This window comes from Erinaceus europaeus, chromosome 7, assembly GCF_950295315.1.
Source record: "Erinaceus europaeus chromosome 7, mEriEur2.1, whole genome shotgun sequence".
NCBI lineage: Eukaryota > Metazoa > Chordata > Mammalia > Eulipotyphla > Erinaceidae > Erinaceus > Erinaceus europaeus.
The window spans coordinates 66,449,797-66,472,232 of record NC_080168.1 but is presented as its reverse complement, the minus strand read 5'-3'; positions in this window follow the sequence as shown (position 1 = coordinate 66,472,232).

Below are 22,436 nucleotides of genomic sequence, written 5' to 3'. Positions count from 1 at the left end.
TGATGCTGGAGGACTCATGCTGGAGCCCCAGCACCACTACATGGGAGTGCCTTACAGAGGGGGAGCTTCAGGAGCAGTGGAGATGTGTTGTAGGGTGTCTCTCTCTTCCTCTATCTGGAAAAGAGAGTCTGCTGGGTGCAAAGCTCTGGTGGCAAAACAAGACGATGAGGAGGAGGAGGCACTGCAGGCAGACTGGATGAGTCACACAACTTGATGAGCCTGCATAGTCCTCAGGACCCTTGGGAGTCTTTGATGTTGACGCACCTCTCCCAGCCTCCATGCTTTCCTCTCAAGTGAGGGCAGCAGTAGTTTTTAAAGATTTATTTAATTAATTTTATTTTTCTATCTGCTAGGACTGAGGGTGTTGGTCTGCTTCTTAATTCTGCTTCTAAGACTCCTTCTGTTGCATTGCTTGATGCTGTGGTCTATTTACATAATCATTGTTTTGAGACCCGATCTGGTTTAATCCCCACTGATTCACGCTCTTTATCCACTCTGCCCCCTCTCCTAGTCACATCATGTTTTCCACTGTTTAATCCCCACTGGTTCTAGAGATTTTTCCTTCTCCCCACCCCCTATCCTACGTACATCCTCTTCTGACCTGACACTTCCGCCTCAGGAGATCTATAAGACAGGATTGTGATTAGAGAATAGTTAGATTGCACTGCGTTTCTCATCAATAAAGATTGAACTGTGTCCCACTCAGCCATGAGTCCCTGGTCATCTTTCTCCCACCCGCGAAGCTAGCACTGCAGATGGAAATTGAGGGGGAAGGCGGAAATGGAGGAGAGAGAAAAAGAGGCACATGTGGTACTGTTTCACCAATTGTGAAGCTTCCCTCCTCCAGGTACAGATGGGGGATTTGAACCAGGGTCCTTGCACAAAGTAATGTGTGAGCTCAACCAAATGCACCACCACTGGGTTCTGGTAGTAGTTGCTCAAGGACAGAATGTACTCTGTGCCCAATAAACAGTAGTAGCTATTACTATGTCTCTCTCTCCCTCACCTCATGTCCCCAGTGCAGTGAAGGGCCCAGCTTCTGAGGCCAGCAGCTTGGCTTTGATAGCAGCCAAGCTCTATTATACTTTTTTAAAAAAATATTTTATTTATTTTATTTCAATGAGAGAGACAAGGAAGAAAGATACAGAGAGACCAGAGCCCTGCTGTGACCTTAGTGCCTCAGGCAGGAGAGTCTTTCGCAAAACCATTGTTCTGTCTCCCCAGCCCTCTCTCTAACTTTTTAAATCTCCAGGCCTCCAGCCATAAAATGATCACACTGGTTTTTCCAGATCTGTTTCAATTGGAACGCACACCTCTCTCAACAGTTAACGGTTAACCACCGAGGCATAATTTCCCACTGATTCACTTGGCTGCACCCTACAGAGTTAAGCATCTTCAGTGTGATATGTACACCAGGGGACTTGGGGCTAGTTTTCTCAAAACTCTTCCTGGAATCCAGAGGCAGGTATGGTCTAAGAGTCACCTCCCCCAAGATCAGAGAAAACAGCTGGCAAAATAACTCATCTGGGCTGCTGCTTTGCCATGCATGCCACCCAGACTAAAGACCAGCCTCTCCTCAGGGAACAGATGTAGTCTCTTTCATTCTCTGCCTCTGGAGAAGGAAGGAAGGGAGGGAGGGAGGGGGAGAAGTGAGGGAGGGGTGCCCAGGTGAGAGCACATCAGATTAAGTGTACATAGTACAAAGCACAAGGACCCACACAAAGATCCCAGTTCGAGCCCCTGACTCCCCACCAGCAGGGATGTTGCTTCCTAAGCAGTGAAGCAGGTCTGCAGGTCTGTAGGTCTGCACGTCTGCAGGTGTCTATCTTCTCTCTCTCTCACATATACACATACACATACACATACACATACACATACACATACACATACACATACATATACTGTTAGGTTCGGTAATCCAAGAAATTCACCAAGAGACCAGGGTGATGTAAAGACAAAGAGCTTTATTAACTAGCCCGGGATAGGGCTAGGGCCGAGAACCCACAGCTGTATTGGGTGCTCAACCCTGATTACAATTTCTACTGGGCTTAAATAGGGCTCAGGACAAGGGTTCTATGTGACAAGCAGCATGTCCCAAACAACAGCAGGAGGAAGTGGGGTAGGGGTTGTGACCTTTTGGTTATCTCCCCTTCTGCCTGGTCAGCAGGAAATGTTTCTTCAACTGATTCTTGTCAAACAAACGGCTTACTGGGGGGGGGGGGGGCTCCAGGGGCCCATTTTCTCTAATTTTTACATTTTAACATCCCCCCTTTCTCTGTGCCTCCTTTAGCTAATCTTAGCTAAATATCTCTTGTCTTTTGGCTTAACAGCTGATAATGACAGAGCTGGTTTTGTCTTAAAACCAACAGCTGTATCATATCCAGTTGATTTTTAACAATAACTATGAACTTATTTAGAACACAAGGCCCAAAGGGTAATACCAGTTAAACCATAGCTCGAACCAGCTTTGCCCCTGTAGTCACATGTAGAAGCAACCTTATTTTTTTTGTCTCAGGGATAACAGGCCAAGCCCCCTCTGATTTTGTAAGAAAACCATTTTTACTCCTTAAGGGGAACCACTGGTGGCATCTGTTGAGAGCTTGTGACTGGTCCTCCCCCAGGCTTGTTGCACAGCATTTCAATTGTCCTGCAATATATAGGATGGGGATTTTGTAAGAACTTGTTAACTTTGGTGGGATAAGTGACAAGAGCAAGAGCAGTCTGCCAAAAGCAATTTCAAAGGAAGACAGTTTGTTTACAAATGGGAAGCAGCACACTCTCAGAAGGGCCAGGGGCAGCAGTGGTACCCATCCCCCGTCAGTTTCAAGGGTTAATTTAGTTCAAGTCTCCTTTAGGGTCTAATTTACCTCTCTACCTGCCCAGAGATATAGGGCTCATTAGCACAATGAAATTTCCAATTTGTTCCCATTTCTCGGGCCACTAACAGACACAAAAGCAGTGAATGTCTGCTTACCAGAACCAATGGTGAGAGGGAACTCTCCCCCTGGGCACTATTTAATCTAAAATTTTAACTGCTCACCATCTATGCCCCCTCAGACTTTATTGGGTAAACCTCTACCCAACCTGAAAATGTGTCTATAAATATCAGCAAGTACTTATACCCAAAAGTCTCTGGTTTCACCTCTATAAAATCTACTTTTCAATGTCTTTCTACCTTTTCTTTTCTTAGTCTTAATCTCTCACCCATCTTATCTTTCTCTTTACTGTAGCAAGGGTCTTTCACTGCCAAAGTTGGCCCTGCTTGCTGTGTAGTTGCACAAGTGGCTTCATCTGCCCTCCCTCCGGTCTCTTTTCTGATGTCCGGGACAATGGATCACGGCTGCTTCTTGCAGGGTCCATGCAGCCTCCAGTAGGTTCCTTGTGCTAGATCATCTTCCTGGTGGGAGTCAGGAATCTTCCCTCCCCACATGCTCCATGCACACGCCATGTAGCAAAGGCATACCTCTTTGCAGCTTTTTTTAGGGGGGGCCTCAGGATCCATCTCCAACATCAGGGTGGTAGGGTTCAGGCTGGTGGCAGCACTGAATTTCACTCATGGCTGGTCTAGGAACAGAGCTTGGTGGCAGGTTAGATGGGCATTGGACTTGCCCCAGTGATAGCTTGTCTGCTTTCCTTACCAGCTGTGCCACAGGTGCTATTGTCCTCAGGCATTTTTGTCCATCCAGCAGCCACTGGGTCCCATATTTGACAAATAGGCAACGGGTCTGTGCCATGGCCCAAATTTTTTGGGTCAACATTTCCTGGCTTATGCCTTTAAGTTCATCCACAAGCAGTCTAAATGGCTTTTTGATAAAACAGCCTTTCTCCCAGTGTCCTTTCTCTTTGCAGTAACATCACTGATCTTTCTCTACCCTTAGCCCCATCTTTCTGACTTTTCTTTTCCCTCTGGGCACTGCCCCAACTTTCTCTTTCTTTTTTTTTTCAAAGTCTAATGTCAAAACATTTACCAACTTCTTAAAAACCCTCTGAGCAATCTCTCAGCTTTCCTTTAAATCTTTCTGTCTTCTGTAACTTTCTTCTACTATCTGGGGCAGATTTGAGCAACAAAAGGCCAAATTTAGTGCCATTCTATTTACCTTAGAGAGATCTGTGGGCCATTTTACTGCCCCTTGGAGACCCCCTAAGAGAACCTGGCGGTATGATTGAAGGGGTATCAATGCTGTAGTCGTACATTTGTAACCAGTAAGACATACACAAAACCAAATTAGGAGTTTACCAAAATTGACAATCTAATGACCAGAATTGGCCTATACATCTCTATATAATTTTAGAAGGCCCTTTTAACAAACAGATATACCAGTATAGTATATAAAGTCAATAAGTCAATACCCAATATGTTGACATGATAAAATGATTACCATTTTTAGCATTATTTTAAACTGCTTAGACAGTTTAAGTACACTATTATAACTTAGTTTTCTAAGATCTTTACTCATCTCAAAGTTATCATGAGTAAGTGTAGATATAAAACTCTTAATAGATTTTGCCCCTTAGAACTCTAATATGGCAACTTAAAAGGCTAAAATAAACCTCATAGCTTAAATATTCAAAATAATAATTTTGTTAAATCAGGATTTGCCAAAACAAATCTTCTATCAGACCAGAAACACCATGTATCAACTTAATTTATCAAGAGTAAATCTCTGACAGTGTCATGTCCTGAAATAAACCAGATAATTTTTTTACTCTCTAAAAGAACTAATTAAAGTTTGACAAGTAGAATCTATACTCTCAAAAGCCAATTATTTGATAATTTTTGTAGTCTTTCTAAATAGGGGAGATATCTCAGTAACAACTTTATCAGAAGGAGCAAGTCACTGTGAAAGCAACATTAACTAACTCATGAATAAGATAAAAAATCTCTAAACAAGTTACAAAGTAAAAAGTTTCAACTAGAACATTTTTGACTATATCAGACGTAAAACTCGCTTAACTTTTTACCTAGTCTCTCTCATATTTCAATATCTAGAGTTTTTTTTCCCTCAGGGAAACCAGGGGCATACTTTTTGAATAAAATGTAATAAAAGGTTAGCTATATAGCTCTACAGCTAGACAGCTCCATATATATTTGATAAGTTTTATTAAATAATTTTTACACATCTCATTTATATTAAACCTCATTTATCAGAGCAACATCATCAGGCAAAACATAACCATTGTGTTATCTTTTACTCACTCAGGCCAGTTTCGCCTCTTTAGTTGAGAAGGTATTTGAAAACTTTTACATATCAATAGCCTTTCTGCCATTTTCCACACAGAAGACATACCTTCGGTGTGTGACACCTAATTTAAAGAGGCTCTGTGGGACTGGACTTCCGGAGGCAGAGCTACGAGCAGCAGATCGCTTTCCCTCCTCTCCTCTCCTCTCCTCTCCTGTCCTCTCCTCTCCTCTCCTGGATCAACTAGGAATACCAAAGGAGACCACCCGGGACCGAAACAAGACAGGACTAGAATGACCAAGAAACCCAGTAAATCACCCGTGAGTACAAACACGGTTGGCTGGTGACAGAGAGGAGAGAGGGGCCTAATGAGAGATTAAGTGACTGCTAACAGTTCAGCAGTTTATCAGTTGAGACACCACCTCCAGTCTGCTCCACCAACAAGGGGACAGCTTAAGGGAGGAGAGGACTCCCCAGAGACTCACCAAGTGCAACTCTGAGTCTCCATTGCTACTACCCTCAGAATCTGGAACAGCAACAGGGAGGGACACCAGGGGACAGAGATCTAACCAGGAAACTCAGAAGAAGACCTATACCTTGGTGGCATAGCTGAGGGGCTGTGAAAGTCTCTTTGCATAACCACTGGATTATCTCTGCCACAACCTGCTTTATCTCTTGGTCAGGAGTCAGTGATTAAGCTAAGAAGCCTATTGACAGTTTAAAAGCCCTCAGGCTCCCATAGCCAACAGGGAAGAAAAAAAAAAAAAGAAAGAAAGAGGCTTTTAAACCACTGAGCTCCAACTCAGGGATTGAAATAACTGTTAACTTCCATCACTGTGAACCCTTTAATTAACTTACTTAGACACAAATCAATCCAGGCAATAGTGATCAATAATTTGAAAAGTACTGATAAAGGGAACTCATAACATAATATATAAAATGGTTAAAACAACAAGAAAAAATATTGGAGAACCGAACCAGGACAACAGTCCAGCTAAAAGTCCTCCAGAGAGTGAAGCACAAAACAACGAGTTCAACATCCAAACATTAATTAAGGAAATAATAACAGGAGTGAGTAAAGAATTTGAAAAAATTGTAATCAGAAATGCATGAACAACAAATGAGAATATGGAAGAAAATACTAATTATCTCATGGTTATTAGAGAGCTGAAAGCTGAAATCGCTGAACTAAGAATGCAACTAGCTGAACAAGCTAAAACAGTATCAGAGCAGGGCAACAAAATAGATGAACTCCAGAAAGCAGTAGAGGGCAGAGAGAATAGAATCAATGAGGTTGAAGACAGAATTAGCAAGATTGAGGATGAATTAGAGACAACTAAAAAAGAAGTAAGAGATCTCAAAAAGAGATTAAGAGATGCTGAAGACAACAACAGAGTCCTATGGGATGACTTCAAAAGAAACAATATAGGCATTATTGGCATACCAGGGGAATAAAGAGAAGGAGAGGAAGAAAGCATTTTCCAGGCCATAGTAGCTGAAAACTTCTCTAGTCTAGACAACATCACAGACATAAAAATTCAAGAAGCCCAGAGGGTCCCAAACAGAATTAACCCAGACCTAAAGACACCAAGACATATCATATTTAGAATGGAAAGGAATAAGGATAAAGAAAGGATCCTCAAGGCTGCAAGAGAAAAACAAAGAGTCACCTATAAAGGAAAACCCATAAAATTAGCAGCAGACTTCTCCATACAAACACTAGAGGCCAGAAGAGAATGGCAAGTTATCTATCGAGTGCTGAATGAGAAAGGCTTTCAGCCAAGAATACTATATCCTGCTAGACTGTCATTCAGACTAGATGGAGGCATCAAAACCTTCTCAGACAAGCAACAGTTGAAGGAATCAGCAATCACCAAGCCTGCCCTGAAAGAAGTTCTGAAAGGTCTCCTATAAACAACCAGACCACCACAAATAGGACATATATCAAAACACTCTAAAACTCTACAAGAATGGCGTTAAAATATCTTCAATCTTTGATATCTATAAATGTCAATGGCCTGAATTCACCTATTAAAAGACACAGAGTAGGAAGATGGATCAGAAAACACAACCCAACAATATGCTATCTACAGTAAACCCACCTAACACAACAAGACAAACACAGACTTAAAGTGAAAGGATGGAAAACTATCATTCATACAAGCCAATGGCCCACAAAAAAGGTCAGGAACAGCTATTCTCATATCTGACATGATAGACTTTAAAATAGATAATATTAAAAATGATAGGAATGGACACTACTTAATGCTCAGAGGATCAGTCAATCAAGAGGACTTAAAAATTATTAACATCTATGCACCCAATGAGAAGCCATCTAAATACATCAAACTTCTACTGAAAGAGCTACAGCAATATATTAACAGTAACACAATCATAGTAGGGGACTTCAACACCCCACTATCTCAACTTGACAGATCATCCAGGCAGAAAATCAATAAAGACATAAGGGAGCTAAATGAAGAGATAGATAAACTAGAACTATTGGACATTTTCAGAGTCATTCATTCCAAGAAACTGGAATACACATTTGACTCAAATCCACATGGGTCATTCTCAAGGACAGACCAAATATTAGGCCACAAAGACAGCATCAGCCAATTCAAGAGCATTGAAATCATCCCAAGCATCTTCTCAGACCACAGTGGAATTAAACTAACACTTAACAATCAACAAAAGATTAGTAACAGTCTCAAAATGTGGAAGCTCAACAGTACACTTCTTAACAACTTCTGGGTCAAAGAGGAAATCAGGGAAGAAATCAAAATGTTTTGAGAGTTCAATGAAAATGAAGACACAAGCTATCAAAATATTTGGGACACAGCTAAAGCAGTCCTAAGAGGGAAGTTCATAGCTATACAAGCACACATTAGGAAACAAGAAAAAGCACAAATAAACAGTCTGATTGCACATCTTAAAGACCTAGAAGAAGAACAACAAAGGAACCCTAAAGCAACCAGAAGGACAGAAATCACTAAAGTTAGGGCAGAAATAAATAACATTGAGAATAGGAAAACAACACAAAAGATCAACGAAAGTAAATGTTGGTTCTTCGAAAGAGTAAACAAAATCTACAAACCTTTAGCCAGACTCACAAAACAAAAAAGGGAGAAGACCCAAATAAATCGGATAGTAAATGAAAGAGGAGATATCACAACAGACACCACAGAAATTCAACATATCTTGCGAGGTTTCTATGAACAACTATATGCCACCAAGCTAGAGAACCTGGAAGAAATGGACAATTTCCTAGATACCTACAAACTTCCAAAACTAAGTAAAGAGGAAGTGGATAACATAAACAGGCCCATCACAGCTAATGAAATTGAAACAGTTATCAAAAATCTCCCCAAAAATAAAAGTCCTGGACCAGATGGTTTTACAAATGAATTCTTAAAAACCTTCAAAGAAGAACTAATACCTCTACTTTTAAAAGTCTTCCAGAAGATTGAAGACACTGGAATACTCCCTGCCAGCTTCTATGAAGCCAACATCACCCTGATACCAAAAGCAGACAGGGACACAACCAAAAAAGAAAACTACAGACCAATATCTCTGATGAACATAGATGCGAAAATATTGAACAAAATTCTAGCCAACTGGATACAGCAGTATATCAAAAAGATTGTTCATCATGACCAATGGGGTTTATCCCAGGCATGCAAGGTTGGTTTAATATACGTAAATTGTTGTATGCTTTACATTGGGTTCCATTTCTCCCCCACCAAGAGAATTGGATCAGTCCTGCTAATTTCGCGGGCCTGCTTGGCCCCGCCCCAAGGAACCCCGAGAGAGGGTTCCTGAGTTCCAGAGTTGGAGAGTTACAGAGTTAGAGAGAGTGCTTGCGCCGCCGCAAAGAGACAGCAGAGTTCTGTTTGGTGATTAGTTTGGTTTAGTTTATGAATCGTTGTTCCTGAATAAAGAAATACAGCTTCCCTGCCCAGCCGTATGTCTCCGCGTCTCTGTTACCCGCCCATGAAGCCAGCCAGGCCAGCTAGAGCCTCCAAAATTTTAACAACAAATGGCGCCCACGTGGACCTGTCCTGCGCATCTCTCAGATAAGTAAAGACATTTTGGCTACCTATGCACTATGGCCTTCTCTTCTGCTTGTGAAGAGATCTCCAAAGGCCTCTGCTCTTTCTTCACGAGACTGTTTCGCTGTTTCTGGAACATTTATCTCTGGACCACTCTGTGGTTTCCACTCACTTGGGCGAACTCAGAACAGCCAGCGGGAATAACCAGTGGGAGGGAGGCGAGGTGCAGAGCTGCTGTTTCCACTTGGTTAAACAGCCAGCCAGCCAGCTGCGCCCAGACAACCCCGCGCACCGCGCCCGCAGCCCCACAGCCCCGCAGCCCGCAGGAGGCCGATGCCAGCACACAAGAGCCCCAAGAGCCCGACGCCAGCACGCAGGAGGCTGACGCCAACACACAGGAGCCCGATACCAGCGCGCTGGAGCCTGATGCCAACACGCTGTAGCCCGATGCCACCACGCAGGAGCCCGATGCCAGCACACAGGCCAGCCCACATGAGCCGGCTCTCCACTGCGTGGCGCAGGGCACCGGACGCATGATCCCTCCACGCTGCTCGGCCACTGCGAGCAGGGCAGCAGACATGGCAGGGCCATGGGGCAGGGCCGCGGCGGCCTATCATGGCCACCACCCCTGGGCACCTAGGCCCACGCCTTCTACAAAACTGGCCCGCCTGCCCTCTTGCTATGAATTCTGGAACGATCCCGGACCTCCCAGACCCCCAGGCTCCCTGCCGAAACTGGGCACACGAGATCTCCAGCTGCCGGTCCGGTCAGAAGGCAGACAAGCTGGAGTATGCAGAGATTTGTGCAGAGATCACAACCTGCAATTCCTAGAAGTGAAGCTGCGCGGGAAGCCACCTCCAGATGGTGAAACCCCTCCAACAACTAAGACAGTACAGATTTAAATTCGTGTTTAAGATGACATGTCTTCGTAACAAAGGTTTCTCTCCTTGTGTACTAATGACCATGTTTATGTGTATGTTTAAAGTTTGGTAAACAGTAACTTTAAGGCTAAATTCTTACTAGACAAAGTTAAATGAAAAAGGTTTTCAACGTAATTCTCATAAAGATAAAATTAACTTACATTTAAAGTCTGAGGTAAAAATTAGTTAACAATCAATATATTTTAACTAAGTAGGTCTAAACAAAAGGTTAAATAGACTTGTTGATGTGTAAAACTCTCCATTACCTTCTCTATTAGAAATGGTAGATCGCACAATGGCTATGCTAATTATTCTCATGCCTGAGGTTTCCTTTCCTGACTCCATCTTGAATGGGTGTAACAAAAGGTTAAAAAGACGTTGTTGCTATGTAAAAGTCTCAAATTCCTTCTCTATTAGAAATATGCTAATAACAAGTTTTGTTTCATAGTAAGTAAATTGCAGCCAGCTGCCTTTGGGACTCTAGGCCATTCCCCCCCCCATGCAAATGCCCGTCGAGGCAAGTAGCCCCCCAGAGACAAGAAATGTTTTTTTTTAAGCTGAAAAAGTTTAGCCCACAGAGGCTGATATGGCCCCCTCAGGCTTTCCCTTAGCAGCACACTGGTTCTTGTTACTTGCTTGTATGTTTCTCCATGTTTGTGCCAGTTTCTTTTTATAAAAATGCCTGTACGATATAGGTTTCTGTTCACCCCACACCCTTGATACTGTAGCCATTTAGTTTAAAGAAAAGGGGGAATTGTTGTATGCTTTACATTGGGTTCTAGTTCTCCCCTGCCAAGAGAATTGGATCAGTCCTGCTAATTTCGCGGGCCCGCTTGGCCCCGCCCCAAGGAACCCCGAGGAAGGGTTCCTAGTTCCAGAGTTGGAGAGTTACAGAGTTAGAGAGAGTGCTTGCGCCGCCGCAAAGAAACAGCAGAGTTCTGTTTGGTGATTAGTTTGGTTTAGTTTATGAATCATTGTTCCTGAATAAAGAAATACAGCTTCCCTGCCCAGCCGTATGTCTCCGCATCTCTGTTACCCGCCCTTGAAGCTAGCCTGGCCAGCTAGAGCAGCCGGAATTTTAAGAACAGTAAATCAATCAATGTGATCCACCACATCAACAAAAGCAAGACCAAAAACCACATGGTCATATCAATAGATGCAGAGAAAGCCTTTGACAAAATACAACATCCCTTTATGATCAAAACACTACAAAAAAGGGGAATAGATGGAAAATTCCTGAAAGTAGTGGAGTCTATATATAGCAAACCTACAGCCAACATCATAATCAATGGTGAAAAACTGGAAGCATTTCCCCTCAGATCAGGTTAGACCAGGCTTCCCACTATCACCATTACTATTCAACATAGTGTTGGAAATTCTTGCCATAGCAATCAGGCAGGAGCAAGGAATTAAAGGCATACAGATTAGAAGAGAAGAAGTCAAACTCTCCTTATTTGCAGATGACATGATAGTATACATGGAAAAACCTAAGGAATCCAGCAAGAAGCTTTTGGAAATCATCAGGCAATACAGTAAGGTGTCAGGCTACAAAATTAACATTCAAAAGTCAATGACATTCCTCTATGCAACCACTAAGTTAGAAGAAATTGAAATCCAGGAATGAATTCCTTTTACTATAGCAACAAAAACAATAAAATATCTAGGAGTAAACCTAACTAAAGAAGTGAAAGACTTGTATACTGAAAATTATGAGTAACTACTCAAAGAAATTGAAAAAGACACAAAGAAGTGGAAAGATATTCCATGTTCATGGGTTGGAAGAATTAACATCATCAAAATGAATATATTACCCAGAGCCATCTACAAATTTAATGCTATCCCCATCAAGATCCCAAGCACATTTTTTAGGAGAATAGAAAAAATGCTACAAATGTTTATCTGGAACCAGAAAAGATCTAGAATTGACAAAACAATCTTGAGAAAAAAAAAAACAGAACTGGAGGCATCACACTCCCAGATCTCAAACTGTATTATAGGGCCATTGTCATCAAAACTGCTTGGTACTGGAACATGAATAGACACACTGACCAGTGGAGTAGAATTGAGAGCCCAGAAATGAGGTCCCACATGTATGGACATCTAATCTTTGACAAAGGGGCCCAGACTATTACATGGGGAAAGCAGAGTCTCTTCAACAAATGGTGTTGGAAACAATGGGTTGAAACATGCAGAAGAATGAAACTGAATCACTGTATTTCACCGAATACAAAAGTAAATTCCAAGTGGATCAAGGACTTGGATGTTAGACCACAAACTATCAAATACTTAGAGGAAAATATTGGCAGAACTTTTTTCTGCATAAATTTTAAAGACATTTTCAATGAAACAAATCCAATTACGAAGAAGACTAAGGCAAGTATAAACCTGTGGGAGTACATCAAATTAAAAAGCTTCTTCACAGCAAAAGAAACCACTACCCAAACCAAGAGACCCCTCACAGAATGGGAGAAGATCTGTTGTTCAAATTCGGAGGCTCCAGCGGGCCGGGCTAGCTTCACGGGCGGGTAACAGAGACACAGAGACAACGACTGGGCAGGGAAGCTGTATTTCTTTATTCAGGAACAACGATTCATAAACTAAGACAAACTAATCACCAAACAGAACTCTGCTGTCTCTTTGCGGCGGCGCAAGCACACTCTCCAACTCCGAAACTCTCCAACTCTGGAACTCTGGCACTCAGGAACCCTGGAACTCTGGCAGCGTTCCTAGGGGTGGGGCCAAGCGGGCCCACGAAAACTAACTGGACTGATCCAATTCTCTTGGCGGGGGAGATCTAGAACAACCCAATGTAAAGAATACAACAATCCCCCCCTTTTTTTTTAACTAAATGACTACAGTATCAAGGGTGTGGGGTGAACAGAAACATATATCATACAGGCATTTTTAAAAAAGAAACTGGCACAAACATGGAGAAACATGTAAGCAAGTAACAAGAACCAGTGTGTTGCCAAGGGAAGGCCTGAGGGGGCCATTTCTGCCTCTGTGGGCTAAACTTTATCAGCTTAAAAAAAATTTCTTGCCTCTGGGGGGCTACTTGCCTCGACAGGCATTTGCATGGGGGCGGGGAACGGCCTAGAGTCCCAAAGGCAACTGGCTGCAATTTACTTACTATGAAACAAAACTTGTTATTAGCATATTTCTAATAGAGAAGGAATTTGAGACTTTTACATATCAACAACGTCTTTTAACATTTTGTTACACCCATTCAAGATGGAGTCATGTTGTACTCAGGAAAGGAAACCTCAGGCATGAGAATAATTAGCATAGCCATTGTGCAATCTACCATTTCTAATAGAGAAGGTAATTAAGAGTTTTACATATCAACAAGTCTATTTAACCTTTTGTTTAGACCGACTTAGTTAAAATATATTGATTGTTAACTAATTTTTACCTCAGACTTTAAATGTAAGTTAATTTTATCTTTATGAGAATTACGTTGAAAACCTTTTTCATTTAACTTTGTCTAGTAAGAATTTAGCCTTAAAGTTACTGTTTACCAAACTTTAAACATATACATAAACATGGTCATTAATACACTAGGGGAGAAACCTTTGTTACGAAGACATGTCATTTCAAACACGAATTTAGATATGTACTGTCTTAGTTGTTGGGGGGGGTTCACCATCCGGAGGTGGCTTCCCGCGCAGCTCCACTTCTAGGAATTGCAGGTTGTGATCTCTGCACAAATCTCTGCGTACTCTAGCTTGTCTGCCTTCAGACCAGACCGGTGGCTGGAGATCTCGTGTGCCCAGTTTCGGCAGGGAGCCCAGGGGTCCAGGAGGTCTGGGATCATTCCAGAATTCATAGCAAGAGGGCGGGCAGGCCAGCATTGTAAAAGTCGCGGGCCGAGGTGCACAGGGGTGGTGACCATGATAGATGCGTTAGCATTCATGGTTCGCCAAGGGAGAAATAGGTCTGTGCAGGTCTTAGGGAAAGAACCGGATTTAATCATTCTGCCCTTTTCTCTCACAGATACAGAGTGGCTTATGCGCCATCATTCCCGCTTTGCCATAAGCTTCGTGGGGTTTCCAGGACAAATAGATAACCATTTTCCTTCTAATAAATTGATAGCTTCTTTACCTCTTCTGCCTCTACTAGCACCTAAACTTTTCTCTCGGGATCCCATTCCCTTTGCTCCTACAATCTTTACTGATGGCGGAAAAAGGGGAGCTGCTGCCCTTATATATTACCCAGACAAACAATCTCCTAAACCTCTCTTTACTGAGCTTCCTGAGAATTCCCCTCAGTACAAAGAACTTTATGCTGTTTTTCTTGCACTAAAAGCTGTACCAGAATCCTTCAACCTTTTTTCTGACAGTGTGTATACTGTTAACTTACTTCCATGGCTTGCTCGTTCTTATGTGAAAATTAATGACAACCCACTTTCCCCTCTCTTGATTCAAATCGCCTCTATGCTCTGTTCTCGAACCCAACCACTGTATATTCAACACCTTCGTTCCCACAGCCCTCTTCCTGGTTCCCTGTCTGAAGGGAATGCCTCAGTTGACCGCCTTGCCTCCACAGGAACTTTCCCAGTCTCTGTCTCTGATCCTGCTAATTTTCACTCTCTAACCCATGTTAATCTTAAAGGCCTTCAAGCTCGATTCCCTGATGTTCCTGTACCACAGTTAAAACATATCCTTGCTACATGCTCTTCTTGTGCAAGTCTCATAAAGACACCTGCTATCCAGACCCTTGGGGTTAACCCCCGAGGTTTAAAAGCTAATGCTATTTGGCAAATTGATGTCACCCACATACCAAACTTTGACAAACAAAAATATGTGTTTGTCTCAATTGATACCTTTTCTAAATTTATGTGGGCTACAGCTCAGACAGGAGAAAGTGCGAAAAAGCTTGTAAGCCATATGCTCTCTTGTTTTGCCGTTATGGGGGTCCCATTATTTTTGAAAACAGACAATGCACCTATGTTTACAAGCAAACAATTTAAAGATTTTTGTTCCCTCTGGAATATTACTCATACCATGGGCATTCCCTACAATCCACAGGGACAAGGCATTGTCGAGAGGGCCCATCAAACTCTGAAGGCTCAACTAAATAAAGATAAAGGAGGAACATATCCCCCCAATATCCAGCTAGCAAAAGCCTTAACTACGTTAAATCTCTTTAATATTTACAATAACTCGGCCTTACCCCCTATTATTCTTCACTGGCAAACACCATCTACCCTCCCATCTATTAAGGTCAAATGGAGAGACCCACTCGATAAAGTTTGGAAAGGGCCTGACCCATTATTGACCATGGGAAGGGGTTTCGCATGCATTTTCCCTCAAAATTTCTCTAAACCTGTCTGGGTTCCTGCCCGCCATGTCCGACAATACCCGCAGGATGGCGCTGTTATTCCTGAAGAACAAGAAATACTACAAGAGGACCAGATGCAGGATACATCCCAGGACCCGTAATACAACATGGCAGAACCTGCAAAATCTGGCTCACAGAGACCTCTCTCCTACCCTTTCCCTGTATTTCTTATGTTATAACTGGCCAGTTGTTTTTGTGAGTGAGTGTGTTAAATGACAAAAAAAATTTTTTTTTTGCATGACCCATCTGCTTGGAGTACTCTAAAAGGTAATTGGCTTTATATAAATATGCTGGACGCAGCCAAAGTTTCTGGAGACGTCCAGAAACATTCCAAAAATTTTTTTCTTTCTCCCTCTTTTGAATTTTATATATAGTTTTGGTATATATGTAAGTGTTTAGTCTTAAACTGTGTGACTAATGACAGATTTAAATTTGTTTTTAAATAATGTGTTTTTATAACAAAAGTTCTTTTTCCTCCAGTTTGTTATAACTAAATGTTTATGGGTATGTCTCAAGTTTGGTAACACTAACTTAACGGTCAGAAGTGTAACCCTACAGCTACACTTTTACCAGACAAGGTAAAAATTAATTGTTAAGGTAACTTACTATTTAGGTAAAAGTCTAAATGTTCAACATGACTATTCATTCCCAAAACCAAACTATATAAATTTTATATACAGGACACCTTTGAAGGGCCCCCAAAGGTGCCCTGTAAACTATCTTGTGGAAATTAATCCACAACAGATCTGGCATCAATCTGGCACTGTAAACGTTAAAATCATTGTCACGAATATGCGTTAACTCTCTAAGCAATTTGAGTCTGTTTAAAATACATATTTTAGCTAAAATTGATCTCAAGATCCTGCGGTAGAGGCTGCTACAGGAGGTCACATTAGATGACCTTTAAATAAAATCATAAAGAGATTCTAAACCAATTATAATCATCGAGGTTTCAACTATAATAAACCTATAACTTGTTACAAGTTCAAATTAACCACGAGAAGCAGATTGTTTGTGTTTCTTTCACAGGAATCCCGGAAAAAAACATCTGAACCCCTGCACACCCTGATGTCACTCACTAGATGGCACGACTACTGTGGCACACCCCCCGAAGCCCTAGATGTCACTCAACGCGATCTGAAGAACCTGATACACAAACTCCAAGGACAGAACTTTCTTCATGCCTGGTTACCGTTCCTGCTTCTGACCTGCTTGTTACGTGTTGGCAGTTCCAGCTAGCTATCTACAAAAGAGCAACATTCCAGCGGCTGACCTCCCTCATGCAGCGTTGCATCCCCTGCCAATTCTTCCCCTAGCCATCTACTTCGGACTGAGACTTGTATCGGACTTTCTGACATACCCTATATACATTTTACACAATTTTGAAGCAGCTTATTTCCCTTCACGCTGCTGGTTTTTCATAGACTGATCCTGAGTAATTCATAGACTTTACAGACTGTTGCCTTGAGGACTATACAATGCCAAATAGCCCCTCTGTTTGGTGGGTCATGCCTCCCGCCTCCCCCTCATTATGTACCCTTGCCCCTTTCCCCACCCAAACAGGGAATGTTCCTTTACACACCAATCCTTCCCTTCACACCACACTGGCTTTTACTTCTCCCCTACTTGTCCCTTCCTATTTTGTTATAATCATTTAGGCTTATGCCCAAAAGGTTTCTGCCCCATGATAGTCTTTTATAGACTTTGTACATCTTATGCAATTACTAGATAGAAAGATAGAAAAGATGTAGAGATATTGTGAAGAGATGGTTGAGCAGGCTGCACTTAAACCTATGAGATGAGTCTCTCCAGGTAAGTCTCTCTCTCTAAAGAGGGGTTGAGCACAGGAGGACGCATAAATCTCACAAGGTTGCAGCCATTTAAGCCTTCCCTCCTCCACAAAAAGTCCTACATCTTCCCACCTGAGCATGGCATTCCTCTAAAACATTTAAGCCTGCTCCATTTTTCTTTACTGTGTCCATTTAGATATAAAGGGATAGGAGGAGATGTTGCTGAGGACTTATTCTGATGCAGGCTCCACCCCCAGGTTTTTCTATGCCCCGCTAAATCCTAGAGTGCCCCCTTTCAACCAATCCTGGCCCTACACGTCACCCCTGGTTGTCGCCCAATAAAAAGCCCTCTCACCCCTCCCCTCTCTCTCTCTGGGCTCTTGGCTCTCCCTCTCTGAGGTCTTGCTCCCTGCTCTCCCCCCGTGGTCGGCCATTGCTGGCTGGCTCCACGTGGTCTGAACCAAACCTCCCCCCTATCCTATAATAAAGATTTGTGTACCCCTTTGCTCTGGACGTCCGCTCTCTTCTCCGCGGTGCAGCCCGACACCAGACCGCCGCAACAACAAGTCTATAACACACAAGAGGAGAAAACTTTTATTATCAAGACATATCATAGTCGCCTTTTTATCATTTAGATACCTGGGGCTGATTGCTTAGGGGAGAATAACAGCTTTTAACCAGCACAGACACATCTTAGCAACATATCTGGTCGAACACAAATTCAGATCTGCACTCACACAGTTTTCAAGATGAAACATCTCACATTTATACACCAAGATTTTTCTTTTGACCTACAGCTCCTAGGACAACTTTAACTAGCCCTAGAAAAAACAAGGAGGAAGAAACAAATTCCTTCTGCTTCTCTCCACGAGAAGCCCAGGAGGCCCAAGGACTGTTTCCGAACATCTCCAGTCAGCTCATCTTTACAAAAACTCTTGCTGTGCCCATCTTAAGAGTTACCCTGAACAAGATCCCTCCAAAATGGGTCACACACCAAAGAATTCAGTCATTTGAAACACTCACCCACAAAACATAACTTGTCCATCAGTGCTGAGGATCAGGCCAGGTCCACCAAAACAGCAAAAGGCCAGGAATTAGGTACTCCAAAGAGAAAAGCTAAAATTACAGGAGCCTGTTCTCCCAGCTGGGGAGTATCAGAAACCAAACCCTAATGGAAGAGGAGAGCAACGAGAATATCTAGGACAACAATGATTAGGATAACAGACAACAGGGAAACTCAGCTGCTATGAGTGGTCAGAAAGCTTTAAATGTTGGGGAGCTCGCGAGCCGGCCGGTTGTGCCCCTGTGGCTGCGACCCAAACAGCGGGTGGGGAGAGAACTGGATAGACTGACAGACAGATGGCCAGAAGGCTGCTGGGGCCTGGTTCAACTGGGCAGCCACCCCCCTTCTACACACCTTCACTGGAGTGGGTAAAGCCACACGCACGCTAGCACTAGCACCCGTCCACACCCACAGGCCCGTCCCAGGTGACAGCTGCACCGAGGCCAGATGGAGTGTTACCCCTGCGCTAGAGCTGTGGCCTGACCTGGCTCCCGACCCCATCTGCAACCAGCCTACCGGACTCCTGTGTGGGTGGGGTGGCACCCTCAGGGTCCTGCCTGGGCCAGCCTGAGGACATGCTTTGGCTACTCAGGCTTAATAGAGAGACAAAGACAAGGCAAAATTCAGCTGGTAAATTCAGGCTGGAACCAAATCTGGTCCCGTCGCTCTGAGATAATTTTCTAATATTGACCAAAAAGACACAGGGACACAAAAAACACAGAAACACAGACGGGCTAATGAACAGACAAGCGCGCGTAGACAAACAAATTCTCCTGGCTGGCTCGCCAAAAATGTGTAGACATTACCTCTCCCAGGATTCCACAACCAGGGTTGCACTGATTTCACGGGCTCCTTTTGGCCCTCCGTTTAGCTTATCTGGATTCCTCGTCAGACTATTAGCTACAATGCACTGAGGGTGCCAGTGGGAAGGTGAGAACGTCTTCTTCACCTTCCTGTCGGCTGCCATATGCAGGGCGTCCCCCTAGGCTTTTGCCGACCCCCAAAACTTAGGCCTATACCAGTGTCCCAGCGCCCTGGGCATCCAATGCCCCATGGGTACCCTAGTCCTCCAGAGTTCCTAATATTAAAAGCTCAGTACCCTAGTCTTATTGATGAATTCCAAGGATCTCGGACGAGTCCCCAAATGTTAGGTTCGGTAATCCAAGAAATTCACCAAGAGACCAGGGTGATGTAAAGACAAAGAGCTTTATTTACTAGCCCAGGATAGGGCTAGGGCCAAGAACCCACAGCTGTATTGGGTGCTCAAGCCTGATTACAATTTCTACTGGGCTTAAATAGGGCTCATGACAAGGGTTCTAAGTGACAAGCGGCATGTCCCAAACAACAGCAGGAGGAAGTGGGGTAGGGGTTGTGACCTTTTGGTTATCTCCCCTTCTGCCTGGTCAGCAGGAAATGTTTCTTCAACTGATTCTTGTCAAACAAACGGCTTAATGGCTTGGGGGGGGGGGCCCTCCAGGGGCCCATTTTCTCTAATTTTACTTTTTAACAATACATATACATACACTTTTTTTTTTTTAAACCAGGGCACTACTTTCAGCTCTGGCTTATGGTAATACAGGAGACTGAACCTAGGATTTTGGAGCCTCAGGCATGAAAGTCTCTTTATATAACCATTATGCTATGATGACAGTTCGCTTTCTCCCTCACTATCTCACCCTCTCTCTCCCTCTCTAGCTCCCCATCCCCTCTCAATTTCTCTCCCTCCTGTCCAATAAAATTAAAAAATAGCCTCCAGGAGCAACAGATTCATAGTGCAGGCACTGAGCCCTAGTGATAACCCAAAAGGCAAAAGAAAAAAAGAAAGGTAGGAAGGAGAACGAAAGAAGTAAAGAAAGAGAGAAGGGAGAGAGAGGGAGGGTGGGAAAGGAAAGAAGGAGAAAAGAGCATCACTTATGCCAAGAGTTAGCTTCAAAGAAGGCATCTGTGCACCCTGAAGCTGCCATCCATCTTCCTGCATGCCCTGCCTTCATGTTTCATGTCCTGCTTTTACCGTCACCATACATTTCCCAGCACATTCTGCTCTCCCTGGCTCTCCTGTGCGGTGTTGTGATGTATACCTAACCAAGCAGAACATCAAGGGCCTGCCATTTTCTTCAAAGAGAACAAAAGCCTCCTGATCACAAGACCTGTGGCTTGCTCAGTAACTCAGCAGAGCACAAACACAGGCAAAAGGGCATTGTTCACCAGCCCTGAGACTTCTTTCTTTTTTTTTTTTTTTTTTAAATAAGTTTCTATTATCTTTATTTATTGGATCGAGACAGTTAGAAATTGAGAGGGGTGTGGGAGATAGAGGGAAAGAGACAGAGAGACACCTGCAGCCCTGCTTCACCACTCCAGAAGCTTTCCCCCTGCAGGTGGGGGGGGGTATCAGAGGTTTGGGGCTGGATCCTTGTGCACTGTAATGTCTGTAATGTAAGCACTTAGCCAGATGCACCACTGCTTGTCCCCTAGGCTTGCTTTTTTTTTTTTTTTTTTTTTTACTTAATAGCAGAGCACTGCTCAGCTCTGACTTACTGGCAATACAGTGGTGCAGGGGTTGCACCTGGGGCTTTGGAGCCTCAGTCTTGAGACTCTCTTTGCTTAACCATGCTATCTACCCGTGCCCCCTAGGTTTTTTTTTTTTAACATATGATCAAGGCTAGTACTCTACATCTATAAAGTTACAACAGCTGCATCTGTAGATAAAATTCAACGCTAGAACATCTGTCTGTATCATGAACAGAAATGGGATGCATTGGATCGACCTTCTCGTGGTGCATCCCGTGAGTACCCATTTATTGGGGAAACTGACGATCCTTCCTAGCTGACTGAATCCACATGGATCCCAGTCACTTTCAAAGCCAGCAACAAGCAGCTCCTGACAGGTTTCAACCTGACCTGTTGACTGGCTACGGAAGAAGGGCAAACGCTAGAAGAAGAAGAATGAACAGAAAAAGGTTGAGTATATCAAGTTGCTGTTCTACTATACTATAATAACTGTGACAACTTGACTTTGGTAACGCCATCTTGGCATCCCCAGTGACCCTACAAGTCCCAGGAAAATTCTCACTCAACTAAAGCAGCGTATTCCTGAAGTACCCTTAAGAAAGAGGGTGTGGAGGGTGTAGGTTTCTCTGAATTCCGCAAAATGCCTGGTGGTTCCCCAAAGGTGGTTCCAAAAATAATTGCCTTTATTAGCTTCTGTAACCAGCTTGCTTGCTGCAATTGTGGTTTCTGCCTTTATAATCAACTGCACGAGAAGAGCCTATGCTGCACACACACACCTGCCCCACCAGCTACACCCTCCATGGTCTGGTTGTCCAAGGTGGAGGCCGTACTGGGTGAGGTGCTGGCTCTGCATGTTACCTCCTCCATCAAAGTAACCACACAGCCCCACCTGGCTCCCCACATCCCAGCACTGTCAGGGAAGGCCGCTGGCCCCTTCCTGTCAGGGATGGTGCACTTGGGAGTACTGAGGACTGCTGGCACTCGCTTGGGTGGTCTCACAACAGAGTTAAGCCTTGGTACTGGCCTCTCATGTTAACTCCAGTGGCTAAAACAGGAAAAGACCAGGAGAATTTAGTTGCAAACAATCCATCTATTGTACAGAAGGCAGGGCTTAAATAGCAGAAGGGAACAAAGGATTTTTTCACAAGTGACAATAATGATGGGTTTTTAAAGGTCAGAACCCTCATGGTGAAGGGTCTAAGGAATGAAGAGAATTGATAGCGGTAGAGGAGAGTTCAGGAATGATTAGTGGCTATTGGGTAAGAGAGTCAATTAACTGAAGGTATTTAGAAAAACATGTTAATTATACCAGCAACGGAGAGGCAGATAGAGAAAATTAGTCAAGGCAGAATATTGATATATGGAGTATATGTGATCAAGGAATGAGTAAATGGAGAGTGGGCCTTACTATTATTCTACTAACAGGGTAGGATGATGGAGTATAGTTTGTATGTGATCAAAGATGGTCAACTTACAGTGAACTTTAACAAGGCAACCATTTGGTTTGTAACAAGGGGATTGTTGTTAAAATTTTCAGAGGCTCTGGCCGGGCTTGCTTCACGGCGGGTAACAGAGACGCGGAG